This window comes from Neomonachus schauinslandi, chromosome 5 (assembly GCF_002201575.2).
Source record: "Neomonachus schauinslandi chromosome 5, ASM220157v2, whole genome shotgun sequence".
Lineage (NCBI taxonomy): Eukaryota > Metazoa > Chordata > Mammalia > Carnivora > Phocidae > Neomonachus > Neomonachus schauinslandi.
The window spans coordinates 91,095,155-91,107,744 of record NC_058407.1 but is presented as its reverse complement, the minus strand read 5'-3'; the positions used below and the strand labels follow the sequence as shown (position 1 = coordinate 91,107,744).

The window sequence follows — 12,590 nt, the reverse complement described above, 5'->3', positions numbered from 1 at the left end:
AATTTATTCACTTGTATCTTCATGGCCTCGTATAGTCTGTCCCCTCAGCATGAACTCACTTTTCTCTTGAGGCCAATTCATGTCCTTCATCTCAAAATGTAACTCAAACAGTTTCTTCAAGACACCTTCTGTGAGTTCTTTCCTCCACCAAGTCTACCCAAAAGGACTTGATGTTCTTAGTTTCTATCACACTACAAATGCAATTATGCACTAAATGAGCTGGCTAAGTTCTGAGAGCTAGTCCCTGATATAGTCATTAAGAGTTTAAGCTCTAGAATGAGAGAAATATAGGTTGAAGATCAGCTCCGCCACATACTACTGTGCGATCTTGGGCAAATAACATGAACTCTCTGTGCACCATTTCCTCATTTGCAAGAGGGAGACAACAAAGTCTAATTCACAAGACTGTTATGTGGATTAAAGGATTTAATGTATAAGAAGTGCCTGGCATAGCACCTTACATGCAGTGAGTCCTCAATAAAGATTCTTTATATTATTTTTAACTTATGTCCATATTCTGCATTCCCCAGTAAACTTCACACTCTTCAACCTTCCCATTCTGTTAGTACAGAAATGATTGGATAGAATATGACCAGAGTAGCTCTGCTGTAGCTTGGCATAGGAAAGACAAGGTAGACATTTAAAGTCCTCTTTCAATACTATACCACTGACTTTGGAAATATATTTGAAAATCTAACATGCCAACTCAGGAGTACTCTGAACCTCTGGATTGTGTGGGCTTAGAGACATTCTCCTTTCTCTTTCCCTTGACCTGAAAAGCTCAAGAGCTTCCCAGAATATGGGGATTTCATAAACCACAAAGTGTCATAGCACCAGGAACCATAATTGCTATCTTCAGTGCTTGGAGTGGGCCATAGTTAAAAGCAGAGTCATGCAGTGGTGTCAGGCAATCTGGGATGCATCAAAAGACCACTACTCTTCTTGACTCAAAAGGCTCCCAGTCTGACTGACCACAGTGCTTTTTGCCATTAAGAGTTTTTGTTTAATTGGTTTTGAAAGGGCTGTGATTTTTAAGTGAATAAAAGAGTCACAAAGAATTTTAGAATTGGGTAAGCCACTCAAGGTTAACTAGTCCAAACCTCTCGTTTCACAGATGAAGACTGAGGCAAAGAGGACAAGTAGTAATGGCTAACATTATCTGGAATCAACTGGCTTAATTAATAGTATTCCTCACTGTCCCCAGCAGATAGCAAGCTTAAGTAAACAGGGATATGCTTTACTGGAAGAGACAGAATGCTATGCATATCACTGTCAATTATAACACTTCACTTGTTTGACAGAAGGTATCCCCCAATCAACAGCAGAGTATGTACTATGGCAGGCAGCAATACAAACAAATGGACTCCCTTTAATCAGTGATTCCCCACTTTGCTAGGACAATGACAACTGATGCTCACAATGACCAAGATATTCCAGGGCCCAAAGTATTTTCTGAAACATCAGTGAAAGTTGAAATCATGTCCATTTAAATTCCAGCATAAATTAGTATATTTCTGGTTTTTTTTTTTTTAATTGGCAATCCACATAAGGTATATGCAACAATTTTGATTAACCAAATGGAATCTGATGCCCCGAGTGCCTCATTTCCTGATGAAGCTAGATTATGGAAAGTTTCTGTACTACTCTTTCATAACCTTAAATTTTAAATTATCTTCAGATTTCCAGATGCTGTTTTATTAACTATGTCCTTGAATAAATAAAAACTAAAGAAATGATCAAGGACCTAAAATAGCCAAGATGACTGCAAAAAAGACAAGAAGTTGAAGGACTTACAAGACCTGACTTTTAGACTTGTCCTAAAGTGATAGTGATCATGACAGTGTGACATTAGCATAGAGAGAATAAGGAAATCATCAGAAGAAAGTAGAGTGCCCATCCATAGACCAACACATATATGGTGCAAAGGCAGATAAAGTGGAGATAGGAGTGTCTTCAACAAATGGTACTGGAACAATTAGATATCCATATGCAAAAAAAAAAAAAAAAAACAAACTTCATTCCACACCTCACTAGATACAGAGAAATTAACACACAGTGAATCATACACCTAAATATGAACTATAATATTTCTAGGAGAAAATACAGGAAAAAGTCCCCAAGTTACACATTACAGTTATAATATTTCTAGGAGAAAATACAGGAAAAAGTCCCAGAGTTACACAAAGATTTCTACATATGACACCAAAAGCACAATCCACCAAAAAAGAAAAAAGAAAAAAAAATTTAGACTTCATCAAAATTAAGAACTCTTTGAAAGACAGAGTTAAGATCATGAAGAGACAAGCCACCAATGGAGAGAAAATATTTGAAAATCGATTAAGCTATTAAAAATCTGAAAGAAGTAAATGATGATGACAGAGCAAGGCTCTGATGGAAAGCATCCTCCATAAGAAAACAATCAGAGGAACCAGCCAGCAGCACTGAAAGAATGGGAAAGCGCAGTCCTTGGAAAGCAGGGTCTTGGAGGCAGATCATTTGCATTTGGCTCCTAGCTCTTTCTCTGACCAGCTGTGTGAATATGGGCAAGTTAGTTAAATTCACAGAGCCCCATTTTTCTGGAAGCATTATTTTTGATTAATAAGAAGATAATATATAGGAAACCACTCAACCCAATATCTGGCACGTGGTGGATTCCAAAAATTATTAACTGCTTCGGTGAGGATGAAACCTTAGTATCTAAAATTGTCTTGTGTTAGCCAGTGTTTCCTAAGATGGAAAACTCATTTGTTCCTTAAACTAGGCCAGCTCTGGGGACCAAGAATGTGAGTGCACTGTCCCAGAATTTGCCAAAGCAGAAGCAGAAATGAGCTTGGCTTTTCCTTTGAAATTTCTTTTCCCAGCTTGTGAGGTTTAAATAAAACAGATTTTTTTTTTTTAACTGTCATTGGAACTTGAACTTGAACTAAAATTCATGGCCACTGAGAACTGCATGTTCAGCGAGGCCTGTGGGGAAGAAGGAAAGAATAATCTTCCAAATACCTCGACGCTTCCACTAAATGCCCTGTAATAAAACGTTCCCCAAGCTGTGAGGCATTATATGGCACTTGTTTAACCTGAATGGTAATCGATGCTCTCTGGGGTTTGGGGAGGGAGTAACATTTTGTACTGTCAAGAACCAGGAGTCTTAAAATCCACAGAACAGGGAGGACCCCAAAAAACAAATAAAAAAATTAAAAAACCCAAATAACACTAAGGAGACCGGCGTGGGACTAAAAAGCTCTGTCTGATTTTACAGTAGGGACTTTAACATAGTATTCCTTACTCATCACCTTTGGCCATTACAGGGCTTCCTTGAACTTGGAATCTTTTTCCAGAGTTACCCGGATTGGAATTTTAACAACAGATTGAGATAGAGAAATAAAAGCGCAGAAAGAAAGGAGCCTTAAGGAGCAGCCCCGCTTCATAGGTGAGGAAACTGAAGCCCCAAAGAGACCAACTAAGTTGTTCAAGGCCACGTGGGGAAGCAGGAGGACAAGCTGAGGCTTGGTCTCTGGGAGCCAAGCCTTCCCACTGCCGACTCAGACGCGGGCTGGCTAGCCATACGACTGCTCACTGGGAGGGAAGCCACACGCTCTAAGTGGGGCCCCATGGAAGGGTATCCTTCTCTCTCTGGCACATCAAATGCTGACTCACACTCACCCCGTGGAATCAACACATGGCTTCCAGCAATTACTGTAGGCACGTACTTGCGCAAGAGCAAAACCGTGCTGAATGTACCGAGAACTGTTTCTCACTTGATCCTCCTGGACAGCGGCAGGGAAACAGAATTCAGTCCTCTTAGGTATTCAGACCATCGTCTCAGCCCCCATCTTAATAACCTCAAAGTGAATTAGTCTTGGCAGCCTTGGCAGGAGAAAGGTGCTAGAAGGCCGGGAATAAAGGTCCCTGCCCCACCTAAAGACGACGGGACTGGAGGGTTCTGGGGCTGCCATGGCTGCCACCTTCCCAAGAGAGAGCCTCTCATACAGCCTGTTGCAGAGAGAAGGGGAAAGGGAAATGGGGGTCTGGTCTGTTTCGTTTTATTTATTAAATAAATATGTAAACTTATTTTCGTGTGTATAAGGCATTATTAATTCACTCACAGCGGTTACTCATATCCAACACCTATGTATTTGCTAGTAATAACTCACATTTTCTCCTTTAACTGTAATAATTAAAATGCATCAATTCATTTGGTAAATATATGCCGAGCATCTATGAGTGTAGAGGACTGTATTAAGAACTAAGAATACAAAGATGAAAAAAAAATCCAGCTCTGTTTTCAAAAGATTTAACTATTAGAGAGTCAGAGATGTAAACATTCATTCATGTTTTCATTCATTCCTTTATTCATCCCTTTATTCTCTCCTTCATACAGATATTCAGCAAGGATTTACTGGCATCTGCCATGTGTACATGCTCTTCCTGGGGCTGGGGACACAGTATGAAGAAGAGTTAAGATCCTGCCTTCGGAAAGCTCACACTGTAAAGGGGGGAGGCAAAGACACAACCACACATTCTTTGCTACTCCTCCCCCAAAGGGGTGAGGTCTGTGTTTCCTCCCCTCGATTCTAGCCTGGCCTCGGTGACTTGCTTGGCCAGTAGAATGTGCGGAAGTAACACTCTGGGACTTTGGAGGCTAGGTCATAAGAAGCTTTGCAGTTTCCACCTGGGCCTCTTAGAACTTCGCTTCTAGGGAAGCAGTCCACTCTGCAGAAAGTCCAAGAACCCTGAGGCCATGGTGCTGGAGCCATCTCGGTCCCATGTGCAGTCCCAGCCTAGCCCAGGCTTCCAATCATTCTGGTCAGGTGTGAGGTAGGAGACGAAAGCCATCGTGGACCCTACTGCAGCCCAGCCCATCTACCAGATGACTACCGTATCACCTCAGCTAACGCCACATGAGGTGGATGAATCACCCAGTCGAGCCCTGCCCAAGTATATGACCCCCAAACAGTCAAATGCCATGAAATGGTTCTTGCTCCAAGCCACTGAGGGTCGGGGTAGTTTGCTGTGCAGCAATAGATATAATAGATAACTGGAACACGGACGATGTCATGGAGTGCAAATGAAGTGCTAGGAAGAGGCTGAATCAGCCATTAGACAGGAAAAAGAGTGATGGGCAGAAGAATGAGTTCCGACCCGCTGTCCTGCCAAGGCCTCTCCGAGAAGGTGGCATCGGAATGAAGACCCACATGATGCGGAGGAGGCAGGCATGCAAGGACCAGGGGCATGGGGAGCGGGGCCAGGGAACAGCAGACACAAAGGCCTGATGAGGTGTGGTGAGGGGGGCAATGAACCACGTGCTGCGAGCTACGGCACCACGTGCCTCCACAGCAGTGGGAGCACAGAGCATGGGGCATGGTCCTCATCAGCAGTCTAGAAGCTGCAGCAGGGGGGTCAAGACTAGAAGGGAGAGCCTTCCCACTGGACACGAGGAGCAAAGGGGTTTTCTAGATGGTGACAAGTGTGCCAAGACACAGGGTGGTGAGAGAGTCTGGGCATGACTGGAGATCAGGGGCGGCTTGTCATTGTCAGAGCCTAACAGATGTGGCCGTGATAACTGGAGGCCGACATGGCTGAAGACGGAGATGGGGCCTGGATCACTAAGGGACTTGAATTCTGTGCAAAAAAGTTTAGAGTTCATGCTCTAAGGGATAAGAAACAGCAGAGCCTCTCGAGCCAAACTATCTGCATTCAAATCCCCGCTCTGCTGCTGGGGAGCTGGGTGACCTGGAGCACCTCACTTAACTTCTCTGTGCCCCAGTTTCCACATTTGTACCGTGGGGCTAATAACAGCACCTACCTCATCAGGCTTCTTAGTATTCAAGCAGTTAATCTGCGCAAAATGTTAGCACAGTGCCTGCCACATGATAAATGCACCACATTAGCTATTATTGCTATCATTACTATTATTGTTGGTGTCATCAGCATCATTATCAGAAGCAACTGAAGAACTCTGGCGATGTGTCAAGAGTGGGTTTTTGTATTAGAAAGAGCCCAGGGGTGTCAGCATGAGCAACAGGTTGGAGGACAAAGATAGAGAGGAGCGGAGCAGGACTTGAGCTCCCACGATGGTCTGGACACCAGGGGGAGTAAGGAGGAACAGAAGCATCACCAGACACTGGCCCTCCCATCCAAGAATATGAAAGATGGCAGGTGCACAACGAGGTAAAACACAAGACCGCACAGTTACAGACCACTGCCGCCAGAGTTCCAAAAGAGAAAGGCTACAATCAGCCTGGAGGGCTTCTTGGAGGAGGCTGGATTTAAGCTGGCAGGGAGGATGGGCTGGATTTGGAAGGATGGAGATGGGAAGTTAACATCCATTTACACTGCGAGAATCCCTCCGCTTTAAGACCCCTCCTCCAACACTGCTTAGTTTCCATGGTAAGTGAGGAAACATATTTGCAGAGAAGTCTTTGAGGCCGTGACGCCAGGAGAAAGAGCAGGTTCTGAAAACAAAACAAAAACCCTCCTCAATGTTGACTGTGTGCAGGCTTTTGTGCTGAGCACCAGACGAAGCCCAGCGAGGTTAATCAGAGTTAGATCTTGTGAATGACAGCAGCTCTACTAACGTGGAGAAGGTGGCAAGAAAATGCCTTCTGGGGCAGTTGGCTGCCCTGAAAATGGTTCTTCTCATTCAGTGGGAGTCTGGTCAGCATGTGCAGATTAGGACAAACCAGCACCATGACCTTGCGGGGATGAATACTGTACGTCCTGTTTGCAGGGTCCATCCACATGGGCCAGGGAATCTGGGGGCTTTTGTCTTCAAAGCTTGACAATCCTGCACATAAATATTCATCCCATTCTGCCTGCTTTTACATTTGAATCACAAAAGGAATCAATGCCCAAATGCCACTTCGCCTTTCAAGGCACCAGCAGGAAAAGGTAGGAAGGCTTCAGATACAAGGGTGGCATTTGGCCTGTGCTACTAATTGTGAGGCTGTGGCAGAACATCAGAATCCTGAAGGGACCACTTTTTTACCTACCCAGCACCCCTCCCCCCCCCGCCCCGTTATCAGTTATCATTCTCATTACCATGCATACCCTGTTTCACCACTTCTCTTTTTACTGACTTTTACTATTTTTATGAAATTTGTTATTCTATTCATTCATTTATTTTACAGTATAAATAACATAAAATTTAGTGTTAAATTTGTTTTCATTTTATTTTTTTAAAAGACTCTATTTTAGAGAGAGACAGAGAGAGCATGAGCAGGGGGAGGGGCAGAGGGAGAGGAAGAGAATCTCAAAGACTCCCCGCTGAGCGCAGAGTCCCACAAAGTGGCTCGATCCTAGGACCCTGAGATCATGACCTGAGCCGAAATCAGGACTCAGTGGCCTAAATGAGCCCCCCAGGTGCCCCTTTTCATTTTAATTATCTGTAAGTGTACAGGACTGTGGCATGAAGCACATTCACACTGTTGTGCAACCATCACCACCATCCATCTCCAGGGCTGTTTATCTTTCCCCAACTGGAACTACGTACCTGTGAAACACTAAATCCTCATTAGTCCTACGAATTTTAACCACATACAGAATTTTGCAACCACAAGCACAATCAGGACACAGAACAATTCCATCACCCCCCCAAAACTCCTTCGTGCTACTCCTTTACACTCCCCCCACCCCCCCGCACTTAACCTCTGGCGACCACTGGTCTGTTCTCTATCTCCATAAATTTTGTCTTTTCCGAGATGTCATATAAATGGAATCATACAGGACGTAACCTTCTGAGATGGGCTTTTGTACTTCTAATAATGCCTTTGAGATGCATCCATGCGGTTGCATGTATCTGTAGGTCATTCCTTTTTATTGCTGAGTGGAATTGCATTGTATGGATGTGTCAGCTTGTTTATCCATTTACCCATGTAAGGACATTTAGGTTACTTTCAGTTTGGGGTAATTACAAAAAGAGCAGCTGTAACATTCATGTGCAGGTTTCTGTGTGAACATAAATTTTCATTTCTCTAAGGTAAACACCCAGGAGTTGGGAGTGCTGGGTCATAGCTCCATCCCCTGCTCAAAGTGCAACTCTTTTTGCATCTTTTCTCTCTTTTGTTATTTTTTTAATTAAAAATTTTTTAAATTTAAATTTTATTTTTTTAGAGAGGGAGAGGAGGGGGGCAAGGGCAGAGGGAGAGGGAGACTCTTAAGCAGGCTCCATGACCAGCACGGAGCCCGATGTGGGGCTCGATCTCACAACCCTGAGATCATGACCTTAGCCGAAATCAAGAGTCAGACACTTAACCGACGAGGCCACCCAGGAGCCCCATCTCTTCTCTCTTTTGATCTTCCCAATTTCCCCACGAGCTACAAAGTAAGTACAGCAACTATTATTATTCTGTCTGCTATTCAATCTTCCCATAATAATATCCTACAGCCTAACTAGGATGAAGCATGTATGTGTGTGTGACTTCAGACTCTGAGCAATGTTTGAAGATGGGAGGGGGTGGCTGGAGAAAGCAGCCTCCCCACCCTCACCCCCAACATGGTCCCTGTTCGCCCAAAGGGAGAAGAAGGTGAGATGGTTATATATACACTAGGCTTTCTGAAGGCATGATCTTCCTCACTATGCCACGGCCCATAAACGCTTGGGACAGACGGGACAAAGAGGCAGTCTGTGCTTACGCTGACCGGACAATTTAATGATAAAACAGTGTAAGTGGACATGTGGGCTCTGAAGACCGAAGTTCAAATCTGAGCTCCATCACTTATTAACTGAGAGACTTAATAAACAAGCCAATTAGTTCTGAAACTGAATTTCAACTATATTCTGGGAAGAGAAATAAGGTATAACATCCCATTACAAATCCTCCATTTCAAAACTCGGGGCCCAGGATCTCCCTGTGGAATAAGCTCGCTGCGGATACAGTGATGGATTAGAACGTCAGATTCTTCACCTTCATGAAAGTTATACTCTGGGATGGATGTGGGAGGAAAAAACAATTATTCTACATTTCATTATAAATTATTCATTGGAGAGAATATTGTTCAAATTCACTCAGGGTAGGTGACTGAATTGCAGTAACAATAACATTACAGAATGTAGTTAGAAAACACAGGTATATAATAGAAGAGCCAAAAGTAATTCAATTCTCTTCCTGGGCCCCTGGAGAACCCGGTATCATTCTGCTACTACCAGAAAGTGAGTTAGCATATAGTAAGCACTCAATACCTTAGTCATTTCTGTTCTTTTTTTCTCTTATCATTAACATTAGCACTGTTAATATTAGGACCGGTTGTCCATAGCGGCAAACGCACGAAAATCTGCATATGAAGAAATCCGCATTTGGATGGGAGAAGCCTGGTAAGTATGTCTTCCTAACTCTGGATGCTGTGCTGCTGGGGAAGGAGCCCCTTGCCTCTCTGGGCTCAGCGTGGAGCTGAGGTAGGAGGAGGGGAGGGAGGGAATACAATGCCCTCCATGGTCACTACTCTCCTGCGGTGCCCCCAGAAGAGCATCCAGAACATAAAATACACCAGTTCTTCAGATTCCTGGAATTTGGTTATTAGTTTTCCTCCTAGTACCTCTTTGGCATTTTACAAAATTTGGGTATATGAACCTTAATAAGTATTTCCTAAAATATGTCATAAAATCAGATAACAGTGTTAGAGTTTATGTGAGCTATCTGAGGTTTGGCCCTGAGCTAGGAGATCTGAGCAGATGAGTTTACTTCAATATTAGCTTTGCCACGCCATGTCCTCTGAAGTCTTACGTGTTTGGCAGTCTGGCCATAAAATATCATCAACACACATTAATGGCTATAATCCATGCATAAGTCACTGAGCTCTGAAATGAGTATCCGAAATGAAATGAGGCCACAGATACAGTCCCTCCGTTACCATGCATTTGGAAATTAAAATGGTAATATAATGAGAGAAACAGCTAAAACTTCCATGATAACGTACCATACAACTGACATACAGTAATTCATTAATCTTCCCATCAACTCTACAAGGTAGTATTGTTATCCCCATTTAACAGACAAGGAAATTGATGCACAGAGAGCTAAGTAATTTGAATACGGTTACACAGCTAGAAATGAATGGAACAAGGATTCAAACCCAGGGTCCTCACAGAACCATAAAACACATCACAGAGTTCTATGCACATAAAACAGATGCTCAGCAAATGCGTGTAGGATAGAAGAACCCAATGACGAGGTGAGTGGGCCAAGTTCCAAATGAGACATAAGGCAAGTCAGGGCTCTGCAAGTTTAGAGGGAGCAGAGATCATCATGAGGGGATGGGTTAGGAGGCTAACGACAGGAGGCAGAGATGGAGCTCTTCCAGACTGGCCAAGACTTCTACTAGCAGAGGTGTGGGGAGGGTGCTCGGGGCAAGAGGCGTGGCATGAGCTAAGGTATGGAGGGACCCGAGCACTGTGATTTAACTGAAGTTGGAAAGGATGTTTGTCCATGGGAACATGGAACACTGAGTTGGCTCGTGGCCAGAAGCTATACCACGGAGCACCCCGAACGGTCAGGCTGCACAAGGATGCTATGGGTACGCCACGGCGTGTAGGTATCACTATGCAGCGACAGCAGTATGGCCTGAAGAGCAGAGAGGCTGGAGCAGGGACATTTACTGGAAAATGACTGAGGGTCTGGACTATTTTCAGGGGCAATATAACGGGAAGGATACATGAAAGAGACATCAAACGTAAGCCCTGACAGGATCCAAGTCTGTATACTCAGGAGGACGAAGGAGGGAAGGCGGTAGGGTCAACATCATCTCACCCCCCATCTGCCACTATGCTCCTTCGCCCATCCCTCAGCAGTCACAATGGCCTCCTAGCACCACCAGGAACATACCAGGCAAGCTCCTGCCTTAGCATGCTCTTCTCTCCACTCAGAAAGCCCCAGATATCCATCACACCCTCACTAGCTTCAGATCAGACCTGATGGTCTTTTCACTGAGCCCTTCTCTGGCCACTCGATTTAAAATCGCAACTCCTTTGCCAACACTCACCATCTCCTTTCTCTGCTCTATGTTAGCAGCTAACACCTAATATTGTCAATAATTGCTCTTTAAATGTATTTTCTTCTCCCTCCTTTTAGAATGCAAGTGATGCGAGGGAAAAGATTTGTCTATGTTGATCACTGTTGTACCACTAGTGCCTAGAACCGTACCTGGCATTTAGGAGGCTCTTGATGTGAATGAACGAATGACTAAAGGAATGAAAGAATTATCTGAATAGCACAAATGGGAATCCACGTGCTATATATGAAAAAAATCAATCAATGTATGCTCCTTACCGGCGAATGCATCATCACGCAACACGAAGTTGAACGTTGGGATTTCTGAGAGCTAGAGCTATCCTGGCTTATCTGGTGAATAAGGAGTTAATTTGTCCTCATGCTAGCTGAGGACATCTTTCCTGGCACCTTCTCCATCTTCCCTTCAAAAAATATGTCAGATCTGAGATCCCACAAGAGCTTGTCAAATTTAGGACTTGACAATGCATATGAGTATTTCTTTGGCACCAAAAATGTGACAGAATTGGAGATGATTATGGTAACATGCAGATGAAGTGGAACAGAGGTGTAAGGACTTTGGCATTTGATTTTTATCCCTAAGTCAGCCCGTGTGTGACAGGTGGCCTCGGCTGTGCTTGCTCGACTACCCGTGGGTGAAACTTCAGAGGGCTGTTAACTGCCATCCACTCCACCTCTCACACCGACCTGGGAGAGTGCACGGAACATTGCAGATATTTTATAAGAGCTGTGGGTGCTAGCAAAGAGAAATGGCCTTTAAAGATTTTAAGTAAAGGGTACAAATGGATTCACCATGGAAACGGATTCTGGAGCCTCATGAACAGCCCTAGCAGCTCCTACAAAGTTTGGGGGAGAATACTGAAGGTTACTATCAGGATTTCCACATGCATGATACCCCGATGAATTTCGGGGTGCTCCAGTTGTTAAAATGATAACCTGAGGTTCCTATTATGAAGCCGGGGTGGGGGTAGGACTGCCAATGGACTGTGCCAGGCGGGGCCTAGGGCAAGTGAGGATCCAGGGAGAGGCATATCACGGGGGACAGGCACACTTCTGCTCTCCTGGCAAATCAATCAGATCAGTCAATTCCAAACCGAGAAATGGAAATGCCAGCATGAGCACACATGGTCACATTGTGACCCATTTACAGCACAGCAGAACTTCTTGCCTTGGTCAATAAAGCCAACCCTATGCTGAGGCACTCCAGCTTATAGAATGTCAGTGCTGGGAGGGAGCTTTCGTGATCCCACAGTGCATACTGCATCCCTTTCTGCGGTTCACAGTGGACCGTCTCAGGGGAGGGTTCTGACAAGTCCTCTGGTAAAGAAACTTATTTAACCCTGACACAGAATTTTCCCAAACCTATTTTGCCATAGATTTTTTTTTTTAAAGAAGACCCATTATATTTCCCAGATCACTAGTGGGCCGTGAAATACAGTTTGGGAAATGCCCACTGAGTGATTTCCTCACTGTACATAGCTGGAAGCAGAGCCCTGGGCATTCTATTAACTACCCAAGACCGAACAGCCATTCCCTGCTCCTGTCCCCTCTCCCCCCCCCCCCCCCCCCCCCCCCCCCCCCCCCCCCCCC

At 44.4% G+C, this 12,590-nt stretch overlaps 1 protein-coding gene across 1 annotated transcript in view; it reads right to left on the bottom strand.

Moving 5' to 3' along the window:
• Positions 1 to 12,590, bottom strand: part of GRIN2B (glutamate ionotropic receptor NMDA type subunit 2B) — a 417,812-nt gene that overhangs the window by 9,987 nt on the left and 395,235 nt on the right. The window lies entirely within an intron of this gene.